The following is a 27,021-nucleotide window of genomic DNA, read 5'->3' as shown; positions in this document are numbered from 1 at the left end:
AACCATTAGCCTGTAGAGCCCGGTCCAAGTGCTTCAGTTCATCTTCCAAGAAGTGGGGTTCACAGATGCATTTTGCTCGGTCTACCAGTGTTTTGATTGTGCTTCTTTTTTGTCCTGGGTGATGGTTGGAGTTCTTGTGCAGGTATCAGTCTGTATGTCTGAGTTTTCTGTATACTGTGTGACTCAAACGTTGGTTCACTCCTGCATTCCCAGGCTCACACAGTATATATATATATATATATCTACCCACTTTTTCCAGGCAAGCACTCTCTGAAGATGCCAGCCACAGATGCTGGCAAAACATCAGGAAGAAAATCTTCTAGAACATAGCCACAGAGCCCGAAAAACCCACAAAAAACTATGGATGCTGGCCATGAAAGCCTTCAACTTCACATAAAACAATGCTTAACGTATTGTATTTTCCCCTGCTACATTTGGATTAAAACTGTAAGGAAGTGTAAATGATTCAAATGTTTACATGTCATTTTTCATGAATGTGAAAAATCACTTTAAAACAGCATTTTAATGGACTGTTCATATTCTTTACTTTTCCTCCTCCCCCCTTTATTATTTTATGGTTTTGAGAATGTATTATTCATTTAAATAAACAGGTATGATCTAGTTTCTAGATTGCTCCCTAGACACATCTTGAATTCCACTTAACTCCAATTGTGCTTACAGAGTGGTTGCCACCACTTGTTAACAGAAGAATTTGGGAAGGACACAATCATCATTTGCTCCCTGCCACAATCAATCCTGGTCATACCTTGGCATGGAAAACTAGCTGCATAGGAGTTGCCTGAAGCATTTCATTTAAGCACATAGGATATATAAGAGAGTGAGCAACAGCAGAAAAAATCTTTTTCTCACAGAATACATAACCTAGAGTAATTCTACCTTTTAAAAGTTATGAGAAAGTCCTCCTAATATTGAGGAAACTGTGAAATTTGCAATACAGCGCGCCCACTAATGGAGCCATATGCGGCTTCCAGTTTATGCAGGAGCCATGCTGCTATTCATTGAATGGTGTGTGTGCCTGTGGTGTGTGTGTGCCACACCACCACAAGCACTGAATGGGGCTTGAGCTTACGCAGTATTTGCCTTACCGGGGGGGGGGGGGGGGGCGAACAGATCCCCACGTAAGGCAAGGCTCCACTTTATAATGGGAGAATTATCTCAATACACAAATCTCTGAGAAGATATAAATTCAAGGTTTCAGTTCCTGCTGGGAACTGTTTTTAATATGGAAAAAAAATCTTATTTAATTTATTATATCCTGCTTTTCTCCCAAGATTTGAAAATCTACTTCTAAAGTAACACTTTAGAATTAGTACCTAGCTTCCTAAGAATGCAAGGATATCTCTAAAAAGAACATGTATGAAACAACAGGTAAAATAGATGGAAGAGTAACTGAAGTAGGAGAAATAAAGATAAAACAGTATCTAGTTTATTAAGTATAGAAAGAGATTTCCAGAATTTACAAACACCAACATATTTCATTCCAGGGATATTTCGATTTGAAGAGTTTGCCTGTGTTTTGTTTTTCTTCTTCAATATATATATACATACATACATATATATATATATATATACACAATGGAAGACTCAGATTTATTTTTCTGATTTTTTTTATGTTCCTGTGCAACCAACAGTTTCAAATTCACACTTGTATATACCATGGACAGTTTAGTTTTCCTTTCATTAATACACTCTCATGTTTTACAGGAAGAGTACAAAATATTATTTTCTATTTGAAAGAACTCAGCTCAACCGCAGGGTTATTTTACAAATTATGATACCAGCAAATATGACTGTACAATCCACGGGCCTTTGATCCATATTATATTATATTCTGAATTACAATCTTAAAAAAGAATAGTACCCTACTCTATTCTTAAATCGACTTGTTTTAAGCATACCCCACCCTAACCCCACTCTGTTTACAACAGAATATAATATACCTCAGTTCCACATCAAAAAAAGATGTGCTGTAGGAAAAGTTACATTTTAATTAAAAAAGTACATGTATAAATCAAAAACCTATGTTAAATATTTAATACTCTTCAACCAACATTAACAGTTTGTATGTAATAATTTACACTGATGATTTGTCATACAGGTTTTTCAGCAGCAAATTAAAATCTGTGTCTTATGAGCTAGTAGTATACCCATGCTCACCATTATTACAGTGATGGGCACATGAGTTCACTGTAGCCAACCAAGTCTTTAGGGTGGAGGAGAAAGTAATTGTAGACTTGTTGTCCAGGGTCACAGTGCTTTTGCTTGGCACAAAAAATTGAAGAAAAAATGTGCAGTTCAGTCAACTAACTCCTGAGGTTTGTGTAAAGTAAACAAATTGAACTGGAGGCAGCGTACCCATCTACTGAGGAAGAAGATGTGAGGTCCTAGTTGTGATACACAAAACAGAGTCTGGATACCCATGAGTTCAAAGAAGGATTTTTCTGAGGTTGTGTAGGTCATCATTCTGAGAAAAGAAGAAGAAAAATAAAAAAATTAAAACATGTGGAGATACATATGTTTATAATTCCTGCAAAAAGGAAGAAAGAGTAAGGTTTTTTTATGGGATGTGGGGGCAACAACACTTAAACCCACCTAAGCAGATAAATTAGGTTGGAAACCTTTAAGCATTATAAGTAAAACTGTCAGTAAACGTTATCATAATATTCACATATCTTCTTCTGCAGCTTTATCTAGCTGGACATCTACAGTAATGAATGTACTGAATACAAGTGGATCTACCTGTTGCACGCCATTCTTTTCATTCATTTCTCTAATGACTCTTTAATGAAGTAAAACCCTGAGAGTGACCAGACTAAGTATAAGGTCAGTGGTGAAAAGGGGATAGTTCTGCATCTCATCTCTTTTCTCTCACGGTGACAAAAACAACTTGGGAGAGGCAATTTTGGGCAGGAAATAGCTGGGAAGTTAAGGGTTCAACAGCCCCTTTGTTTTCTCTGTCCACCCTGGCTGGTCCTCCACTCTGTCTGAAGCCAGAACTTTACAAAACATGCTTTTGAATTCTTTATTTTATGAATAGCCACTGTAAATGCTTTAGATACTAGATCATCTCATTTCTTTTGCTACCTTATTACACAGTACCTAAATTCCAACACTGTGAGAAAAGGATCAGGAGAAGACTCTCCTAGATATGGTTCAAGCCAAGCATTATGGATAAACACTGCAAAATGCTTAGCCCTTAAAAATGCTGCAAAAATTACTATCGCTACAGCATAAGAACTATAAACACAACAAGTACAAATAAGGATCACAAATGGGACTGGCAATAAAATGTTTCCAAGTACTCCATTCCATTCCTGCTTCCCCTTGGTCTCCCTCTCCACACTCTTACCATTTACTGACCATAAAACATGCTCAATCCTCAGCAGTTTTCCTCACATACTCCCTCTGTTTCTATCTTTTAAAAAAACAACAATCTAAATGTTTACTTCTGCAGAAGCTTCACTCTTCTGCATAGACAGTGTCATTCTGGCAACATGAGGTTCCACCTTTAGAAAGTGAATTTGCTGTAAAGTTTATACAGGATTCTTTCTGAGGGACTATGAAGACTGCCCCTGAAGGGGTGGCCTGCCTCCATGTTCTCCAGACTGGGGCCCTGGAAACTGCACGCCATGACCCCGATCTGGCTTTTCCAGGGTGCAAAAAGTGGCTCCTTTTTGTGCCCTGGAAAGGCCAGATTGGGGCCACAGCGCTGCGACTTTAAGGCACTTCTTTGGCACTGTGGTGTGGACGCAGTGCCAGAGGAGCACTGTGATGCTGCATGCTGTGTAGAGTGGTGTGCAGTGTCACACCGCCCTAGGGGCAGAGTCAGGACATGCATTGTGTGAACGCCACACCCCAACTCCGCCCCCAAATCAGCATTTATGGCTGGTGTGCACAGCTCCTAAGTTCCAAAAAATCAGTTCTAGCAACTGACGTATTGACATTCAGGTATTTTATTCTGCCTTAGGTTAGACTAGCTTGAAAATAGTGTCCTTTGTGGATCCTACAAACATAACCACATACCCAAAATCTATCTGAGGAAAAAAAACACATTAACAACCCAATGCTAAAAACTCTTATAGCTCTGTTACAGGATGTGCGTTTGTGTGTGCTGAGACAGAGGTGCATTTACTGATTTTGTAACTTTTATCTAAATTAAACTACTTTAACCAAGGGTGCATCTACACTGTAGAAATAATGCAGTTTGACAACACTTTAACTGCCATGGCTCCACCCTACAGAATCCTGGGAGCACTCTTTGGCAGAGAAAGCTAAAGACCTTGTAAAATGACAAATCCCAGGATCTGATAGGATGGAGCTACAAGCACTTAAAATGGGGTCGAACTACATTTTTTCTGCATTAAAGATACACCCCAAGACTTAAATTTCTTATGCTGTTTTCACTGATTTTAAATATTTAATATATTTTCACATTATATTAAATTGTTCTTATAATATTTATATTTAAAACAAATGTTTTTAATGATTTGTTCTAATATGTATTTGATATGTTGCCATTTAATACTCTCTTGACTTTAATAAAGGTTTCAATTTAAAAATAAAACTAAGATTTCTAAGAGGACCTCTATATATCTCATGTTATACTTTACTCCCAAAAATAGTTAGGTAGTTTATTATTATTTCTCCTTTAATGAAATACTGAAACTTTTTTCAGAGAGATGGAAAGCTGGGAGGAGACTGCCAATGCTATGTGTTAATTGCTTAAGCAATCAAATTATTTTGTGTTGTTCTTCGTGTGAACAGAAAGCCTGTATTTGCAAATGTGTAGTATACTGTCAAAATTCTCTAGAGTATTTCTCTTGCAAGGTTTTTTTAAAAAATACTTTCAATTTTCTCCTAATCTCCCTTCACTAATCTACACAAGCATGTCAATCAGAATTATATGGAATTTAGCATACAGACACAGTTTTAAAACATGTTGTGTCTAAATTCAGTACTGCCATACTTTATTTAAAAAGTTAATTAAAAGGAAAGTAATTGTCTCATTTGAACAGTGAAGGGATGAAGTATACTATGGCCCATTACAGACGGGCTCTTCCGGCGCCCCTGTCACGTGCTAGGGGTTGGTCGAGGACCTAGCGTCCACACGGGCCTCACCCCTAGCACGTGACGAGGGCGTAAAGATGGTGGCGCCCTATACACACGGGCACCGCCATCTTTACGTGCTGGATCATAGCATCTGCACGTCACGCACTGGATGTGATGCCGCGAGTGCGTGAGTAGCGCCTCACAGCGTCTCATCCGGGACGGAAGAAGAAGCGCCATTTTGGCGCTTCTTCTTTGCTGCGTCCAGGAAACATGCGGTTTGGATGCTGCAGTTCCCGGACGCAGCAACCAGCCGCGGCGCAAGACTGCCCCTTCTGGGCAATCTGTAACGCGCCATGGTTTGCTTTTTGTTTCACATTTGGCTGTCTTCCAGCAGGGCTGAATGAACAGCTTACTGCAGGAACAAACTGTACCCAATAGTATGGTCACATGCTCTATCTAACCTGTGATAGATATACAATCAAAGAAACTGAGAGGGAAACATACAGCCCTGCTACATATGTCAACGCTTGTTGCTCAGAAATACTTTGAACAGACAAAAGCATTTTCAGTGTCAAACCTGAAACTGCACTGCAGAAATAATCCAGGTTGACACCAGTTTTACTGCCATGGCTCAATGCTAGGGAATTCTGGGAATTGGATTCTGTTGTGGCACTAGAGTTCTCTGACAGAGAAGGCTAAATGTCTCATAAAAGTACAATTCCTAGAATTCCAGAGCATTGAACACTGGCCTTTTAAAGCGGTGTCAACCTGTATTATTTCTGCAGTGCGGATGCAGCCAAGGAAAAACATCACACATATTTATTTCACTTTCTTCTACTACCCTAACATTAAAGCCATCAGATCCTCTCTGATCTTGGAAGCTAAGAAGGGTCAGACCTAGTTAGTATTTGAATGGGAGACCACCACTGCCTACAGGTGCTGTAGGCTATATTTCAGAGGAAGGGACTGGTGAAACCACCTATGAGTATTCTTTGCTTAAGAAAACCCTACGCAATACAAGGGGGTACCACAGGTCACTTGAAGGCACATACACACACATACCCAAACACAATGAAGAAAGAAAGGAGGGCAAGGGAAGGAAGGAAGGAAGGAAGGAAGGAAGGAAGGAAGGAAAACCTTTTTCAAAGGTCCACGGATACATATGCTTTTTCTTACTTAGATTTTTTTTTTTTTTTAAATCATTTCAATTAAGCTTCTCTTTCAATGATCTAATTTAAGCACGTGTCTGAATGTAATGCCAAAGGGGGGGAAAGTCTACATAGATCACTTTTTAAAACAGAATCCCTGAGCTCTTATTCTGTTTGAGTTACAAAGTCTTTTCTATACACAGAAGGAGGGGCCAGGTGCAAAGCACATGACTGTTCAGGTTCATTATGCTACTTCAACTCTGTCAATCATAACACAAACTTAGTTTTTTGTGGGCTTTTTTGGACTATGTGGCTGTGTTGTGGAAGAGTTTATTCCTGACGTTTCACCAGCATCTGTGGCTGGCATCTTCATTTCTCTGAAGATGTCAGCCACAGATGCTGGTGAAACGTCAGCAATAAACTCTTCCACAACACAGCCACATAGCCCAAAAAAGCCCACAAAAAAGTATAGATGCCAGCCATGAAAGCCTTCAACTTCACACAGAATACAAATTAGCACAGGCTTTATTTCTATATAAGCAGATATTTGCCAGCTAGTATAACACTGTGAACTTTCAACAAAAATAGAAACTAGCTGACTTTTATTTCCAAACAAACACACAAATAATGGAAAACAAAAAACAATCAATAGTGTAATACTGTGATTCCACAGACAGGACAAGAAACCAGAGATCTGTCACATATGTCCAAATACAATTTTGTTTTGAATGATAAAACTGTATTTAGATTAAAAACAACAACAATGTAAACTGCTTTAGGAGCCCATTTGAGGGTCAAAAATATAGGCTATAAACATTATGTATAGAATTTATTATTTAAATCCTAACTTGTCCTATGAAACAGGACTGCATTATTTCACCACCTAGGCTTCATTTAAGTACTACTGGGACTTTCACTGGAAGATTTAGTCGCCAGCTCAACATGCTGTGATCTACTCATGGACATCACCCATGAATAGCAGGCTTTTTTCAACTATAGATATAATCAAATATATCTAGATAGGAAACTAGAATCCATCACTGACAAATCACCAATATCAACCATCTCCATTCGTCTGCTGAATCTAGTACATACCAAAGAGAATATAAATCAAGTATAGGAACTGGTTTTTGCACACAGAGTAAGTTCTGAAAATACAGAAAGTTACAAAAAGCAGTATGTCCTCTCTGCATTGGTCAGATAACTTTGGGGACAGCCTGTAGTATTCTGGCCCTGGAGCTGCCTTGACCTCCCCCCATTGCCTTAGTCCTCTGTTCTGATGCTGGCCTGCTGTTTGCATGGGCATTTCCCACTGTGTCACCTGGCACAACCACTGCCACAAGTCACTCACCTCTGAGGTTAGAACAAGGTAGATGCCCAGTCTCAATCACACGGCTAGGCACCTCGTTCTGATCTCAGAGTGAAGTGATCCACAGTGGCATTGGCTGCACTGGGCAGCACTGTGGGATGCCAATGCCAGCAACTGCCTGGCATCAGAATGGATGGCTCTGAATCTTCTGGGAAGAACCGAAGCAACTGGTGAAATTTTCAACTCTGCATTAACAGTGTTACATCCCAGATTTGGACATTAATGGCCCAGGTGTCATCAAGTCTGTTCATGCCAGACTTCGGGAATGGGCCCTGCATCATCTGGTCTCCTCACTGAGAGGATGGGGGGGGGGGGGGGAGCCAGTTTGTTTATTCCATACAGACAGAGTCATTATATTTTGTTCTGTTCCTTGGAAATGGGTTTTTTCCAGTAAAAGACAAAATTGGGGGGGGGGGGGAGAGACTGTAGGGGGTTCACACTGCAATTATACTCTCAGCTGTCTTTTGGGTGGGGTGATCCCATGTTAATCTGTTGTAGCAAAAACAACTCCATCCTGGGCTGTTGTTCACAAAAGCTTAGGCCCAATTATAGTGGGCCCTTGGTGTTCACTGTGGTTTGATTCCAGAAACCTAAGTGGATACCAAAATCTGTGGATGTCCAACTCCCATTAAATACAGTTGCACAGTATAATGGTGTCTCATATATAAAATGGCAAAATCAAGGTTTGCTTTTTGGAATTTATATTCCTTCAAACCATGGATGGTTGACCCATGAATCAGTGGATATGAAGGGCCGACTGTATTAACTTTTAAGGCTCCATACAACTCTTCGATATCTTAGCTACTTTGATATATGATAGATGCATATACTATTCACAGTTTCAACAACATGACATCGGAGGTATAGAATGTTTCATTAAATTCAGAATTTGTGCAACTAGTCTACAAAATCCATCTACTTTTATTTTTTCAGAGGAAAATCCTTTCAGCGGGATTTTAATTTGAGCTTGTCACACTCCTAGACAGCAATATACTATAATTTCAGCACAGACCTGATTCACAGGAATAATACCATATCCAAATATCAGAACAATTTTGTCTTATGAACATCTGATGTGATAAGTAATGCATGATAAGAAATTACTTTTAAATGTTGAAATTATTGAAAGTGTTCCTCCTTTAAAAAATTCTTCTTTAACCTTAAATGTTACCATAAATATGAACTACATTATAAAATAATAAGCAAGTTTAGAGAAGAGTGCCTTACACAGTTTTTAAGTCAACATTTGGATACCCCTATTGTTTCTTATCAACAAACATCAGTGTCTCCTTAACAACGCTTAAGTTTTAAGAGAAGGTTCTCTAACTTCAGTGTGTTATAGTAAGGGTTGTTAACATTAATGACATCATTGCTGGCAGCCTGAAAACCTGTGTTTAATACATTTCCTACTCACCACAGGCTTCAAGCTGGATTCCCCCATAACATGCATTTGTGGCTGACTTTATAGAAACCAATGGTAATGCAAGAAAAATGTACTTGCACAGAAAAAAAAGGGGGGGAATGAATGCTACATGCTACATTTGAGAGGTGCTCTTGATCAACATCTGTTCAAAATACATACAGGCACAAAATGAAACAACATGGCTCACTGAAAAAGACGATAATGCTTGGTAAACTAGAAGGCAGTAGGAAAAGAGTAAGACCATGTTCTAAATGGACTGATTCATTTATAAGACTGTGACATGTCAAAGCTGATTTGATAACAACAAAAAATAAGAGACAACAATATAAAATTCTTTAGGGTTTAGTTATGAGAAGAGTACTAGATGGGAGAGAATTGACAACAAAGTTGTTTAGATAAATCATCCATCTGCTATAGGAATGGAAAATGGGATAAAGTGTCAAAGTATATGAAGCTTTTAAATAGTTCACTACTACTAACAACGAGAAGAAAGGAAAACCAGTTTACAAATAGGCTGAGCAATTCCTTTCATGCTCACATAAATGTTCACATGTACCAGCATACAATCCTCTTGCTCTAGCTATCCAGATATTCTGGACTTCACTGGGATTAATCTCAAAAGCAGCATGGAATTATTTAATCAGCTCACACAGCAAGGAGTAAACTAGCTGCTGCATGTTTAGCTCTGTAATTGTATACTTTAGTATCTGCCTCTGGATTAGCCTTTTCAAGACCACTAGTGACATCAATTTTCTATTTTGAAGTAAACTTAGCAACAAGATGAAAATACTTTCATTAAAGAATTATAGCAAATGAAATTGCATTTTGCAATTCTTCGTTTGATACGCCAACTGTGTCCCTACCTGGACCAAAAGGACCTTAAAGCAGTGGTACATGCACTGGTAATCTCTCGTTTAGATTTCTGTAATGTGCTCTACATGGAGCTACCTTTGTACCAAGTTCAGAAGCTTCAATTGGTTCAAAATGCTGCAGCCAGATTAGTCACTGGAACATCTAGGTCTGACCATATAACACCTGTGCTAAAATCTCTTCACTGGCTGCCAATCAGCTTCCGGGCACAGTACAAGGTGTTGGTTATTACCTTTAAAGCCCTACATGGCTTGGGCCCGAGTTACTTGCAGGAATGCCTCTCCCTACACAATCTGCCCCGCACTCTCAGGACATCCAGGAAGTATTTACTAGAATATCATAAGACCAGGTTAATGTCAACCTCCCACAGAGTGTTCACTGCTATGGCCCCTAAACTGTGGAATATCTACTGGAGGAGATCCATCTTATTATCACCTTAGATGCCTTTAAGAAGGCATTTAAGATGGATCTCTTCTGGCAGGCTTACCCACCCGACCTTATATAGGAGATCATTAAAATGAAACGTTTGGACTATGGCTGTATGATTATTGGATGATTAAATGATGGTCTAGCTATTTTATTGTACTAATGTTAGTATTTTATTAACTATATTTTTATACTGTATTGTATTATTTTATTGATGTAATCCCGCCTCGATCCACAGAGAGAGGCGGGAAATATGAATTATTATTATTATTATTATTATTATTTAAAAAACCTCAAAGGAATTAACAGAATTTAAATCAAGCAGACAAAGAATTATATTGCAAAGTCTGAGGTAACAATTTGGACACATTCATGGATAAAATTAAAACTCACTTAATTTCTCCCCCCCACTCCCCCTTTGGTATGTTAAAACTATACACCTGTTGAATCATTTACAGGTATCACCAACCTTACATGAAATAGTATTAACAGGATTCCTCATTTTAGACAGATATACACACTAATGATTTGGGAGGAAAACTGGTGAGGAGAAGAATTAGTGCTGGCCTTGTTTTAAAAAGACATTTAATGTAGTTTCATTTTTGTCTGCCTTGCCTTATTTCAGCAGAAACAAATTATTCTGTCGGGGATCCGTGCTGGGCTGGGAAGGTATGTTGGGCTGGGTAGGTATGCATGAGATATGTGAATTAGCAATAATTTGAGAGTTTAGAGTATGCTATGACAGAATCCAGTATTCAAAAGAAACATCATTTCAAGGTCATGTCCATAACTGTAAAGTTATACTGCCACACAGACATATTGCAACTCAAAATGCATCTTATGCACCTTAACATTAAATCCTGTTTTTAAAATTATAAATTAGATAAAATTATGACATTAGTTATCTTAAATATCAAACAATTATAAAGTTGAGGAACACTGAAAATTAATTACAAATCTACAGTTTCTGCTTTTACCTGTAATTTGAAGTTTTCTGCAGGTACTTGCAGGCATTTCCCATTGCGTTTCAGTCTTATAGTAAAGAAGAATTGTAGCCCACTGGAGGTTGCCACACTCATAAGCAAATAATGTTTCCTTTCAATACACTTAAACCTTGAGCGTCCCTTATCATTTTGGATGTTTTTCAGATTTTGGAATATTTGCATATACATGATTTATCTTGGAGATGATGTATAGCCTGAAGGTAATTTTATATAGTATTTTTAAAATAATTTTGTGCATGAAACAATGTTTGTCTACACTGAAACATCTGAAAGCAAAGGTTCCACTGTCTCAGCAACCCACTAAAAAGTTTTGGATTTTGAAGCATTTGAGATTTGGGATTTTTGGATTAGGGATGTCCAGTCTGTACCACAATTCCTACATACTCAGCAGGCTGAGCTATCATAAATCCTGGCTTATGATACAAAGATAACCAAAACTGTGACATTTAACACTAAGCGTTCAGTTTGGTGGGTTTTTTAAATTTATTATTTTACTCCCCACCAATGCAAAACTGATTCCATATTACTGAGAATCAAAGCAAATAACCACATATGTGCCAAGTATAAACTCACATGCATTTATTCATCTAGTTCCTCATTTCTAAATTGTGCACACACCAGTCCTACCATACTTCCAAGATTCATTCTTATGTTGATATGACAGTCAAACAGTTCCCATTCTTTTGTGATACTGCCCACTAACTAAAGAATGTCATGACCTCTATGAAACATGTTTATTTACTCTCTGCTCCCTTCACTATGATCAAATCAATCTTCTGAGTAGTAAATTCATATAGTACTGCTTGCTAGAACTTTAAGGTGCTGAAATGTGCCTCTAGAGGTTTCCCATATAAAAGTTGTGTCTGTGATATACTCCTTGAAAATGCACCTTGGCCCTAAGATGACTTTTTATGATTTGTGTAAGTTAGGTCAATGAGAAATATTGTATTCTTTGTATTTATATTTTCTACTTATGTTTTTAAAATTCTGTATACAATGTATTATTTTCTAAAGTGTATAATTGTTTTTATATTTCCATGAAAGGGAGATGTGATGTAAGGCACCTTTAAGACACAACCCTTAGTGATATCAGCTGTAGTGTATATATACTATTAAGCGGGTTGGAGAGGGATTGATTGTTCTCTCTTCCTCATCTCACTCTCCTGGGACTGGCTGTGCTCAGTAGCCTAAGGATGAATAAACTTACTGCTCCTACATGAAGATTGGGCTCTGTGTGGATTCTTATAAGATTGGATTCCAACAGCAGACATCACAGTGTCAGTGATTGTTAGATGGCTGTATATTGTATATTGGTTGTTTTCTAGCTGGTTCTTTTACCATGAAACTGAGCTTCTTCTTCCATAACATCTTCAACACTCAGTTCAGAAATACCCATATATTCAAGCATATATCTAAAGGGCCAGAAGAAATCATTCTTACAGTGGAGTACATGAAAGACTGCTATAAATATCATAGAACTGGAGGGGTCTGTAAGTCATCTAGTATAACCCTCTTGCTGAACACAAGAAATGCAGAGTTGTGTCTTCACCATCCACCTTCAATTTACATCCTAGCCATAGGGGTCTGAAAACTCCTAGCAAGTGAAAACCTAGGTGATTGTAATTATTCCTACATACTCAGCAAGCCCAGTTACAGACAGAACATTGCCCTACTTTATTTAGTCAAAAGGAGATCACCCATTTAAAGAAAAGATTTGTTATAATGAGCATAAAACAGTGTGTTTGCCATGAATTTCAGGACAGAAGTATAAAAGGCAGCTTGTATACTGATCTTAAGTATGTTTCCACTAACTGTTAAAAAGACAGGTTGGACTTTAATGCAAAGAGCTCTGATCTTCTATCAGGGTATTTTATTCCAGACTCACTGCTATGGTATCTGACTTTGAGAGGACAAGGGATTCCTTTATCCCTATTGTAATTATCACTGATTTATTCTGTTTGAGTCATTCTCTCTTGAGTCACACACTTTCCATGCCAGTCCCCTGACTTATAGACATATCAGGAAACTATGGCCCATTACAGACGGGCTAAAAAGTACGCGCGGAGCGTGTACTAGGGTTAAGAGGGGGTGGTGCTTCCGCACCGCCCTAACCCTAGCGCACGCTCTGCGCACACAAAATGGTGGTGGCCGTTCCACACGGCCGCCGCCATCAATACGTGACGACTGCGCTGCCTCCAAACGAGCTCCGTTTCGGAGCTCCTTCCTGGTTTGGTCCGCTGGGCACAGCCTTTAGACGGCTGTGCCCAGCGGACCAAAGGAGAAAGGGGCCAAACGGCCCCTTTCTCCTTCTCCCCGCCACCGCAGGGTGTCCTTGGGGCTTGAAGCCCCAAGGACACCCCTTTCCAGGCTGCGGGGAAGGGGCCTTTTGCGGCTTCCCTGCAGCCCGGAAAGCGGCGGATCGGGGCTTCAGCGGCTGCTGCTCTGGCCATTGAGGCCCCGATCCGGCGGGGAAAGGTGCGCCTACAGGCCGCCCCTAAGGGGCGGTCTGTAACGCGCCTATATATAAAATCTTCAACATCTCTTCAAATATCCTCTAAACAATGAACAGCAGAGTTAGTAATAATCATCCCTGAAAATCTACAATACAGTTTGGTTCTCATTTCTTCTACCTATGATCAATACCCATCCTTTTATATGCATATATCATTTATCAGGATGTACTGAATATGACTTTTACCCAAGGATTAAGCCACACTGATGGCACATTTTCTTGTAGAGTATAGTTTTTCTTGGAAAATAAAAATGATGGCTTTTCTTCAGAAACAATATATTTAATTTGGAATTGATCCAGAGTGCGCTTGGAAAAATACTTCCATGTTTTTCTTTTGTCAACAACAGGAAACATGGACTTGTTGTGTGCCTTGAAGTTGCTTCTGACTAATAGTAACCCTATGATGAACCTATCACAGAGCTTCTTGGCAAGATTTGATCAGCATGGGTTTGCCATTGTCTTCCTTTAAAACTGAAAAAGTGTAACTTGCCCAAGATCACCCAGTGGGTTTCCATGGCCAAATAGGGATCCAAACCCTGGTTTCCAGACGCCGAGGTCCGAACCACACTTGCCAAAAGCACTGGCTTCAGTCTGATCCAGGGCACGGCATACAGATAACTCACAGCCCTGGATCTGGTTGAAAATGCGCTGCAGCCACTCCAAGCTGCTCATCTGCTTAATGTCATACATAGTTCAACGCTCAAACCTCTCAACCATGCTTGCTCACAATGTAAAAGATAGACAATCGTTGATCCAGCATTCTAGAAGCAAACTGGCTAATACTTTACTCAATTAAACCATTACTTCATTAATTCTACTAGAAATGCCTCACCAGTATCTTCTATCACAAGCTCCTGTTTATTTACTCTCTGCTCCCTCACTATGATCAAATCAATCTTCTGAGTAGTAAATTCATACAGTACTGCTTGCTAGAACTTTCAGGTGCTAAAATGTGCCTCTAGAGGTTTCCCATATAAAAGCTGTGTCAGTGATTGTTAGATGGCATTGTTTATGTATCTAGATTAGTGGGGGGAGGGTCAAGTAGCATGCTTAAGTCTGTTTAATCCACAATTGTATGTGCCATCTTTATAGCTTCATCATATTTGCATAAGCAGCATGTTATAATTTCAAGACTCACCAAGATTTCAAAATCTTGCCTTTTCCTATTGTTTCCAGCTGATGACTACTCAGTCACAGAGCATTCATTATTACTCCCCCAAGATGGCTCATTGCACTTTGTACTACTAAAAGCTATCCCTTTTTCTGTTTTTCTAGTTCACAAACTTGATCATCCTAAATATATGTGCCAATATGGAGTTTCTCAGCAGACTTTTATCAAAGTTGAACATAACAAATAAGTGTATCTTTTAGGAATATAATGCATCACTACTTTCCCACCCAGATCTGTGTGCATTATCTCTTTACCAGTCTAATGTTAGCATATGTATTTTCTGTTTGTAGAATAGCAGTGATTAGTGCAGAATCTGTTTCCACCCAAGACCTCTGATTTGAGTTTGTTTTTTAACACAAGCTGATTCCTGTGCCTTGTTGTCTGACCATTCAGCTCTTATCTATCCATCCATCCCACTACTTCAAGCAATATAAATACAGTGCACCCGTGTCATACGCGGGTGCTCTATATGCGGCTTTCAGCTTATGCTGAAAGCTGAGTGACGGAACCAGCAATGGCGCACGTGCTGCACCACACTGCATGCATGAGCCCCATTGTTTTCAATGGGGCTCAGGCATATGTGGTATTTGCCTTACGCAGGGGGTGGGTGGGTCTGGAACAGATCCCACACGTAAGGCAAGGGTGCACTGTACATACCTGCCCTACCTCACTGCAGACTCCCAACAAGCTCATTAGGTAGACAGATTGAGAGAGTGACTGGTTCAAGGGAATATGATTTTTAAATACAGACAGACAGACAAACATGGAGTGGTCCCTCCACATTTACTGGGGATAGGGGTGAAGGACCACAGTGAGTGTGGAAAAAATGCAAATTAAAAATGTATTTTTTTTTTACCTCAGAGAACACCTCTCTAGGAATCTCCAGGTCCTCCAATGTTCAACATCTGCCAGAGGTTTGTCACAGAATCATGCTGGAGGAATTATAGATGCCTAAAGAAGTGTTTTCTCTAGAAGTGTTTTCTCGAGGAACTTCTAGGTTCTCCAGCAAAATTCTATGATCAACTTCTGGCAGAGTTGTAGGAGGACCTAGAGATTCCTAAAGAGAACATATTAATAAAAACTGCAAATAATCAAATCCACAAAAGTGAAATCTGCCAAAGTGGAGTTGTTATTGCTATTTGCCATTCAGTCAACTTCAACTTATGACAACTCTTTGAATGAGAGACCCTCCAAGATCTCCAATTATCAACTGCTCTCCACAGTTCTTGCAAACTCAGGGCCATGGTTTTGTCAACTGAATCCATCTAAATGCTGAGAAATGTGTGTGTGTCATGACTAGTAACCACTGACAGTCCCATCTTCCATGAATGCATCCAATACCCCTTTAAAGCCTTTCAATTTAATGACCACCACTACATCACTAACATCTGTATGTCTATGAGATTTTGCCAGTAGCAAGTCTGGGTAGAATCCTAACCTTTCAACCCAGTATAGGCAGTGACCAAAATGCGTGAAGGCATCTCCTTTCTCTTTCAATTTCCTAAAGTACTATGATTACCAATATTCACAAGAATACCCTTATTTTCTCATTTAGACGCATGTTTATATCGGCATAATTCTTTGGACATCCACTTTTAAAAACATTTGTTCTTCTGCACATTCAAATTATAAAAGTCCTTAGTGTAGGCACAGTATCCTCATTTATACCCAGAACAAAGCATACTGCTGGCATCTGAACAAGTCATAAATACTCCTTAGGTCTGTACCAGTTTGAGATGCGCAGATGGAGGGCAGGGCATAATGTGACCATTACATCTAACCAATTATCTACTTCTGCTATCTTGGAAAGCTTTCTTTAGCCAAAAGAAAATTGTTATACAAGAAGCACAAAATAACAGTCAGTTATACCAGTGGAAGACATCTACAAACCTAAAACTTAACTGTAGTGCTCACTATAAATTCTTAGTGGCTAATATCCCTTTGGGACAGAAACTTTTATACATACAGCTTTTTAAATATATATTAATTTTGTCCAGATTAGACAAGTGAAAGAAGGAAAAACATTAATCAGTAAGCAAAAGCTGTTGGCATTAAAATAAACATTTTAAAAATAACAACATCATTAAAATAAACAAGAAGCAAAGGAAGAATTTCTGCAAAAAACAAACAAAGAACTATTAGAAAGAATGGAATAGAGAAAAATATACTGGAGATTCATTTTTTTAAAAAAAAACACAAAGAAATTGTGTAAAACAAAATCAATAACGATAGCATTGCATTATAAAGTAGATACTAATCATTTTTTTAAATCCTAAAGGATACATATTTTGGAGATGTTAACAACAAAGATTTGTTTTATATAAATGTATAGCTTCATATATCATTTCAAAAGATAGCAAAGCATCTAAATATTTTAGTATAACAACAGTATAATTTAGTATAACAACAGAAAAACATTTTAGTACATCAAGAGCAAACATTTTACAATATCAACAGTTTTGAGTGGTGGTTTTGCTGCAGAAGAAATACCAGTGTATCTAAGGCTACTGGTGTCAACCATGTTTATTAAAAAGAGGATTTGTGAAACATAAACATGTGCTTCCCCCAACATATCTTTGCAAGCAGGCATAAACTTGCAATCTTACTATTAAACTGGTTACAAGGCACAGATTCAGTTTTACAGCAAATGAAATCTTATAGTGATGGACAGGCCCTTAATTTAATGTGGGTTTTTACAGCACAATATCATCATTCTTAACTTTACCCTGAAACTGTTATTTTACTGTTATTTTATGGCTTATGAGAGAGGAATTATGAGGACAGGCAATATTTCCTCATCAGCAGGAAAATCTCAAAGGACCACCAAAGATATAAAAGCACACTGGCCCAGATCCTGAATAGGACAGCTCATCTGTGCAAAAAGAAACTGTTGCACTAGCAGAATATTGTCAGCCTTCTAACAGCCACTGACAAATATAGGGGACAAATGTTCTTCATAGATGACAGCCCTCTATCTGAAGGACTATTGGGAGGACAGACCCTCATGTGAAGGGTTATCCAGCCCAAGTCTGATTCCAAGATAAATAACCATGAGAAGGGGCAGCAGAGACTTTGAGGTTGCTCACCGAGTCAGCACCTGGATTGCAAACTCAGCAAGCAGACAGTTCACTTACTGAAAGGCTTCCCCACTATGATGAGATATACTATATTTTCATTTAAATTATAGTAATTGCTTCTAAACTTGTCCCTACACATATAAATTAGAATATTACAATTTATGCATTTCCCCTTTTATTAAAGGTGAAAAGAATGAATCACCTGAAAATTATTTCTCTGAGTGATGCTTTTCTTCATAATACACACACACAAACACGTGACTAGCAACATGCTTGTGGAAACCAAGGCAAAAAGCATTAGGTAATCCAGCAGAAATTAATCAGGTATAACGGTTTTAATGCACAGAAACACATTACTTTTCCCTTTCAAGGGTTGTCACATTAGTATAAACATGTATGGCTATCCATAGACCTCTTCTTGAAAAAGTATAGAGCCCCCAGATTTACCATATTTTTGCAAAAATGAAAGAGACAGAGCACAAGGAAGTGCTATTTTAATTAAAGAAATGAAAAACTTAAAATAATAGGCTGAATTTCATTAAAAGGAAAGTTGATGTTGTAAGGAAACAATCTGGCTAAGCTGTTGTAACACAGAGAAAAAGGGCCAGCAGTAGGCTTTTTACTAGCTCCCATTAGCAGGATTGATCTGGTCCTAAAACCTCTTGCTGCCACTAACCAAACTGCTCAGATCATACAGAAATGTGAGGAAAAAAGACCCCAGAGAAGGAACAATAAAACAGCAGACATCTAAAAAAAGAAGGTCTTGAAAAGCATCAGGACAATAGAAACAAGCAGAGGTAAGGAAAGAGAAGTGAAACAGGAAATGGAACATTAGAAGAAAGTGTTTTGGGGGAAAGGGAAAATCAAGGAGAAATGATTGCAGTCAGAACCAGCAAAGAGGAAAAATGTTTCCATATGAATGCTCGTTTTAAAAGAATGGTCAACCTCTGGAGGATTAAAATGCATGGACATCTATACCCCAAAACTCCACCTACTCTGTTAGCCACAGTCTCACTGTGTGGATTTTACAGCTGCTATTGACATTCCACGATAACTGCAATGGCTATTGGTATAGGAATGAGCCACAGAGCCCTATCAATGTACATGAAAGATGACCGTTTGTTCATTGTCATCAGCAAACTGGAAGAGGGGACAGTACCTGCAATAGGTCCTAGCAGGAGAGTTACATGTATCCCATGCCACTCACTTCCTATTTGAAATATCCAGAAAAATCTTTGGCTGTGACCCACTTGTTTACCTTTCATCACAGTTTATCCCAATTTTCTTCCAAATTGCTCAGGGTGGTATAGAAAGAACCCCATCCCATTTTATTCTTGCAGTACGTCTATGTGATGTTATTAACTGGCAGTCACTTATCTAAGCTAACAGGTATGGTGCTGAGGGAATGGGAATTTGAATCCTGGTCCTGATCTAACATTTCATCCAATATGCCAAATAGGTTCTCAAATTAACATTACATTCAAAAGTACCTATGACCATGCGTTTCAGGCACTGACAATTTAGGAAAGAGGCTTTTCTGTATTTCCACTTTCTCTGTGTTTCCTCCTTCCCTGATTTGCACAAAGGCTGGTTTTCTAATTTTTTTAAAAAAAACATCCTCACTCTTTCCCAAACAATCTTATTTTACAAGACAATGAAGGCTAGACTGCAAAGAGAAATATATCTGTGCTCTTCTCCATATAAATAAGCAAATAGAGGAAAGAGGAAACACCAAGAAGCATTATGTTTTTGGATGGATTACTATGGTCTTCCCTGACCTCTTCCTCTATTCCCGTTCTTTAAGAATAAAATAAAAAATAAGCAGGTGTATAGGTTATTTATTAACTGACTCTATTCTGATTATTTTCTAAGATAGGATACCTACTTAAGGGTGCTAAGAGAATCAAAATATAAAAATGAAACCCATTAACACCAAATAAAGCAAACAATCATTACATAAATTTTAAAACTAACAAAAAAGGTAAATTATCTAACTTAAACACACAGATGCAACACCAAAACAGCAAATAACAACAGTAGCCAAATTAAATATACAGACCAGCCAAATTAAATATTCATTCTGGACCCAAACACAGCAGCCCTTAAAAATGCCTACTGAAATAGGAAGATTTTATTATCAGCTGGAAGATAAAAATGGAGGAAAACAAGCCACTTTTCAGGGAAGGAGTTCTATAATCTACGAGTAATCACACTGAGTGATTTTTCATGCACAGTTACCATCCCCATATTTGAGGGAGGAAGTTTTGATGATCCGTGTGCTAGATGGGCTTGTACCGACTGAGATACTCATCTGAAAGAAGCTCAAATCCATATTGGAAGCTAATAAAAACAGAGAAACTTTGCAGTATTACATGCTATGCAATGTGTCCTCATAAAGACCTTATTGCAAATGTGCCATCCTATTGTCTGAAATTGAGACTAATTGGTGGAACTTTGGGGAGGACTATGAAAGAAGAAAAAAACATGCACAGACGTTCCACTCTCACCAGAAACATTCAGTAGTCATGATGAAATTATGTGAATTACTCTCCAAGTTTTTCTGTGTCCTGAAAAAAATAATTTTAAAAATAGGATTTTCAGGATTATGATATGGCAATTGTTGGCACTCCACATTCCACCCCAATCTTCTCCATTGTCTCCAGATTTGGAGACAGGTGAGACAGCTTTGTGAGGCACACCATACTAGTGATATAACACAGTTGGGCTTTTCAACTTTCCCAGAGGATTTATATTTTGCCCTGTACTTTCTGTGTCCAAAAAGAAAGACTTTATATCCCCAGGAAAGTGAACCATTTTGTTTATTCTAATTATTAACAGTGTTCCTGGAGAAACAGTTACAATAAATAGTATATTTTGTCATCTACATGAGGGAAGAGGTATTGTAAATTAGTTCATTACAAGCTCTGGGCCATATCAAGTGTCCTGTTTTGAAGATCATATTCTCAGATACTTGATATAAATGATGTCAGAGACTACTTGTGCCATCCCAGTGGAAAAAGAAACTCCTACACCTGCTGTCTCATCATCACCAAAGATATAGTCAATGAGACACTATTTCACAATGAGATTGTAGTACAATATTGTACACAACTTTCATTCCCTGTTAGCAACTATTTTCAAGCACACTTATGAACCATATTTATGAATTACATGTAAGATTCTGACAGAATTTCATCATTAAAGCTTATAATGGAAATATGAAAGAATGAATAAATAAATAAATAAATGTGCCAAGTATACTTGGAGCCACAATAGTGTAGTGCTTTGAGTGTTGGAGATCACAGTTCAAACTACCCCAATCAGCCATAAAATATCCATGAGTGACCTTAGGCAAGTCACATTCTCTCAGCCTTGGAGAAAGGCAACATCAAGCTTTCTCTGTCCAGAAAACATTATGATAGAGTTTTCATAACTCAAGAATCAACTTGAAGGCAAATATTTTGTTCTGTTTTCTTTAACTGTCAAAAAAAAATGCTAATCAGATCATTGGTGCTCCAAATCAAAATACAAATTTATATCCAAAACTCAGCTGGCCCAGTACAGTAAGCCTAGAACTGGGTGCTTTCCTATGCCTTTCTATGATTTTATTTTACCCAAATCCCTCTATTTAGAATAGTTGCAATGGGCTGAGAAAAGAAAGAAATGCACCATCGTGTTACTTCCATGAAATGGGAAACCCAAAGGAACTCTTCTGTGAAGGAAAGTTACAGCATGTAACCTTTAAAGGTTACAGGATGGGGGGAGCCTTAACTTAGAAAAAATGGGGGGAGGGGTGATCACTGATAGTAGTAAACACATTATGAGCAAAACAAAAAACAATACCCTCTTCATACCCTGTCAAAATAGTAGTAAAGCCATACTGGCTAATGCTGCAAAACTATAAAGATGTTGAGCCTTGAATACTAAGTGTTCAATTGATTAATGTATATGTGCAGTGAACCATTCCTATGACCTTCCCCCCTCCTTTGGCTGGTTCACACTAGCAGCTCAAAAATAAAATCTGCTAGCACATAGAGCTAACATGTTATAGAGAACATAAGTCACTTTCTGAGGCTGGCAAGGAGCCAGGCACAAAGAACTTGATGAGGGACAAACTGGGGCCCCTTCATTGTAACTTAATCCAAAGAACAGATAAATTCTTGTTAAAGTAAAAGCCAGTAATGAGTTCTTTCCCACTGTACAAATGTTACACCACTTTAAATTGGCAAACTGATTTAAGGATTTCCTCATTGCTTGGTTATAGGTTATTTTATTTTTATTTATTTATTTAGGTATTTATATCCCGCCCTTCAGCCCTAACGGCTCTCAGGGCGGCTTACAATTATTATTTTTAATCAGACAGGTCCCTGCCCTCAGGCTTACAATCTAAAAGACAGGACACAAAAGGAGAAGGGAACGGTGAGGGGGGAAGGGAATCAGGTCCAGCATTCTTCTCTCCCTCTGAGGCCTGGACCAAGGCAGATGGACCGGAGGGAGGGCTCTCTATCTTCAGGCTAACCTGATGGTACTGGGCCAGCCTTCTCTCTCCCCCAGAGGCCGAAAGATGACAGTTAGGGAGGGAGGAGCCTCTTTCTTCAGGCTAGCCCCTGATGGTACTGGGCCAGCCTTCTCTAGGTTATGACCAGATCTGAGTTACCAAGGCTTTATGGTAAGACACAATGGTATAGTTACAAGTGATAACATTAATTTGATTAAAATTATTCTTGAAAACATCTTATGACCCAACAATTCACTTTGTTTTCCTGCCTTACCATCTTGCTTATTATTCTTTTATTAAAGTCTGTCCTCTTCCTTGGATGGTAACAAGGGTAATGGTATATAGGTTTAGTTTAATGGGACTGGCCTGATTCCACCACTACACTGAATGGCTCTTAGCAGTTGTAAGCCCTTCTGGTTTTTAAAACCAGAAATGGTGTGATGTCCAGCCAGGACTGTTTGAATTTCCCCCTACATTTTCTTTCATATTAGTTCAGGCCATAGTGTGTTTTAGTATAGGATATGTTCATTGTATTAGTTGTGGGAGGAGCTGTAGGATCCCCTGCATTTTTCCAGGTTTGGTTTGCCCTTTCCCAGCATGCTCTGTTTTAGCTAGAGGCTTTTAGTTTGAGGCAGTCTTTGCTGGGAGCTGGCAGAGAGCTGTCTTTTGGTGGCAAACAGGCCCAGGGCATTTCTTACACGCTAGCTGATTTAGTTACCAAGAACAAGTTAGCCAAATTAGTTACCAACACCAAATAAGTCAAAGAATTCAGGAGCTGAAAGACCCTGCACCAGCTCCATTGAGTGAGGAGATCAAACCAAGATCAAACCCAGAGAGATGACAACCTGAAGATTACTGAAAGTCAAACTGTAAAGTATCTTTTATTTCAGGTTATCTAGAGCTGGGGAGGAGAAAACTTTTTTTTTTTTTTTTGGTTCTTTAAATTAAACTTCCCTCTTTTTGAACTTTACACTCAGCATCAGAGCCTTTTTGGGTAAAAGAGTTTGATCTTACCAGGGTACCAGCGTTGCACACCCAAATCTGCCACCATCTTTAGCTGGGTGTGTCTTCACAAATGGGTTGTCACAAAAGAGAAAATAAGACCAACAGAATTGTATTATTAGCTTCCTATTATGTGCAGATGTACTTAAAACTAGGGATGCAATCAGCCCACTTGATCAATTGTTCAAATCTAATCTTGTGTTGCTCTTTATATCTTGAGCTTTGTAAAACTTGAGCTGTCACTTCTTCTAGTATACTCCAGATTGTATTTGTGTCCATCCAAACAGGAATATAGTTAAGTAAGAATCTCTGCACGCATGCATGTATATGTTCATGACTTGAATATATATTGTACTGCATGCTTTTGTTGCTGGTTGTATGGATATATTACACTGAAACATGTTTTGTGTGTGATCATCTGAAAGCTGTTTCCATTGGCTCAGAAATTTGTACTGGACTACTTGTACAAAGTACTGTCGTACTTTGGTCACATCATAAGAAGGCATGACTCTTTAGAAAAGTCAATAATGCTAGGAAAGATGCAAGGCAACAAAAAGCAGAAGACCACATACCACATGGTTAGACTCAATCAGGGAGTTCAGGGTCCTGAACCTGCAAGACCTGAGCAGAGTGGTTAAGGAGAAGGATATAGAGATATCTCATCCACAGGATCACCATAAGTCAAGGTCAACTTAAGGCAGTTAACAACAACAACACTTGTACATGCAAATCACTGCTTCAAAACTCCAGTCATTAAAGTGATGAACTTGTGTATGTGAACCAGCCATCAGTAATGCTCTATTTTCTTTTCAAGTATCAGGGCTGTATACTGTTCATACGTAGTATTAGTAGTAACAACAGGATTAGTAAAGGGCTGAATGTCAAGCTAGACATTCAACACGAATGGAGTGTACTGTGATTGCAAGGGGGAATAAGTTATTTTTCAAAGTGCACTCCAAAATGCAGTACTAATTCCCTTGTATTCATTTAAGCGTTAAGAATTTTTCAGTGTGAAATGAGTGTGAGCAAGAGAAGCATGCTATTGTTTGGTGCAATGTACCCTAAGCATTCAACCTTAAGTTTCAAAGATATGAAGACTAAGCCTAATGCTGGTCTGGTCAAATAAAACCATGTATATAGCTACGTTTTGTATTTACCAAATAGAAATACTGAAGTGCACCTGTTTTGATTGCTGAGACCACCAAAATAGAAAAATATGTGAATTGCAGGTTCTGGTTTGTGTATGCTTTCAGAGGTTTCTGCAAGCAGTCATAATTTATTTATCACTAAACTGCACTAATGTCAATTGAGGTCATACTCATAAATGTAGCTTCAGTTGTGTTGCTAAACTGGCAATGCTTTTAAAGCAGAGTCATTGCTTAGCACTTATCCAGGCACAGCGTGTTTTGATCTGTATAGGGAATATTTTACCAAGTGGAGGCCTCAGAAGAAACATAAACAATAGGAAACGGAAAGGGCAGCTGTTTTCTATTAGTTTTTAATCTTGAGCACTTCTATGTCCCTCTAGTGTTATGGGACATTTTAGCTGCGTATGGGAAACCATGGCTTGTAAGGTACTAATACTCTGGTAACATTTATGCCATGTATTTAAAAAAATGAAGATAAAATACAATGAGTTGGATCTGAGATTCACCTTCTATGAAGGGCTCTTCAATCACCTCTGCTCAATTCTGGGGAATACTCTTTCCCCCACCAATGAACAGGGCCCCTGACTGGAGGGGCTGCCAGGGAGGAGGAAGTGAGAACGCCTGTTTTTAATAGCCCATTTTGAAAATAAATCTGGATCCATTTATGCATAAATCCTCAGATGTAGGGCCAGATGGTTCAGATGGAAAGGCCACCTATTTTTCACTTATTCTGATCAGTGCCATTTTGTGTTCAGACACTGGTTTTTCACTTATTTGTTTTAGAGCAGCCCTCATTCCATAGTTTTAGAGTGTTACTAGGCCAGTCTGCTTCTGGTGACTTTCAAGTTCTGATGTTACCCTAATGCTATGGGAAAGCACATCTCTGCAACATCTCTCACCCCAACAGGCAAAATTGGGGGTCTCACAGGAAATACTGGAGCTATATACACATTTCATACTTCACCCTGGAAAAACTATGAGCAGTAGTCTTGCAGTCAACATTTTCACTGGATTATCACAGGAATCTACTGGACAATTTCCATGGCAAGTTAAACAAATCTTCCTCTTACCTCATACTGCTGTGTGAATTGTTTTAATTTATTGTTATTGTTTCAAAATGTAGAAACATGTGTCCATCTGCTTAGCTTGGAAGCACTCATGCAGACTTATTTTTATTTCCAAAGGGGAAAAGCAGTGCTTAAGGCTGCTCTTGCTCTTTCACTATGGCCGGGGGATGGTACATGCTCCCCCCCCCCCAGTACTTCACTATTTTTTTAATTTTAATTTTTAATTTCAAAATTTCTTCTCCTTAATCACAGTTTCAAGCTATGGAAACAGGCTAGGTAATATGGAATTACAGAACTGGAAGGAAGAAACCTTGGAGGTTATCTAGTCCAACTTCTGCCCAATGCAAGATGAAACTATAGCATTCCTGGTAGACTGCTGTCTAGTCTCTGCTTAAAAACATCTAGCAAAGGAGAGGCTACCCCTTTTGAGGTAATCTGCCCTGCTCTGTTGAATAGCAATTAGCCAAAAATTGTTTTCTTCTAATTTGAATCCATTTATTTGAGTCATGGCCACTGGAGAAGAGAAACTAAGGCCTGGAACAGATGAGCAAAAAAAGCGGCTTTCAGCAGCTTTGGAGGTGTGGCATTCAACGCATCAACATATGCCTCCAATGCACTACAAAGCCATGGTGACACTGGGCTCTGATCCTTTGGATAATCCAGCTGGGCTCTGTTCCTTTGAATAATTCGGCTCTTGGTGCTGTGGGTTGGGGCCAGCAGCAGTGTCCCACTTTTGCAGAGGGCTGTGCCGTCACCATAGTCCCAATATGCTTGTGGCTAGAGCGGTCTCGGGTCAATCTTTCCTGCCCATCTGTCTCAAGCCATAGTCTGTCCCACCTTCTGTGCAACAGTCCTTCAAATATACGAATGCAGCTATCACATCTCCTGATCTTCTTTTCTCCATGCTAAGTGAGCTTAACCAGTAACTGGCTGAAGATAAACTGAAGCTGACTCTAAACAAACCAGACTCCATTCAGGTAGGTGGTTCTCATGTGCAGGAACTGGATAGGATTGCATTCATTTTTAAAAATCAAGTGTGAAGATGGCCTTCAAGGCTTGACACATTTTTTGCTAGTTTCACCTGGTTTGCCAGATACAGCTGCTCCTAAATGAGGATAGTCAACCCACAGTGGTCTGGCAGCCTGCTGACTGAAATATTGTTATGAATTGTATTTAGGACTGTCTTTGAAAATTACTTTGAAACATCAACAAAAGCAAAATGTGACTACTAGAATA

The 27,021-nt window shown here is 38.8% G+C and overlaps 1 protein-coding gene across 4 annotated transcripts in view; it reads right to left on the bottom strand.

Annotated features, from left to right (window-relative positions):
• Window positions 1–27,021, bottom strand: part of IRS1 (insulin receptor substrate 1) — a 99,631-nt gene that overhangs the window by 27,952 nt on the left and 44,658 nt on the right. For 2 of the 4 annotated variants that reach the window (XR_016280002.1, XR_016280003.1), the window contains exon 2: window positions 2,179–2,485. The gene's annotated coding sequence lies outside the window, so the exon portion shown is untranslated. Of the gene's footprint in view, window positions 1–1,451; window positions 2,486–20,577; window positions 20,638–27,021 lie in introns of those variants that run through there. The other 2 variants (XR_016280004.1, XM_089509205.1) reach the window with 2 other exon arrangements.

Source organism: Sceloporus occidentalis, unplaced genomic scaffold, assembly GCF_023333645.1.
Source record: "Sceloporus occidentalis isolate IW3139 unplaced genomic scaffold, rSceOcc1.0.p SCAF_2, whole genome shotgun sequence".
NCBI classification, from domain to species: domain Eukaryota; kingdom Metazoa; phylum Chordata; class Lepidosauria; order Squamata; family Phrynosomatidae; genus Sceloporus; species Sceloporus occidentalis.
This window is presented reverse-complemented; position numbering and strand designations above follow the sequence as displayed.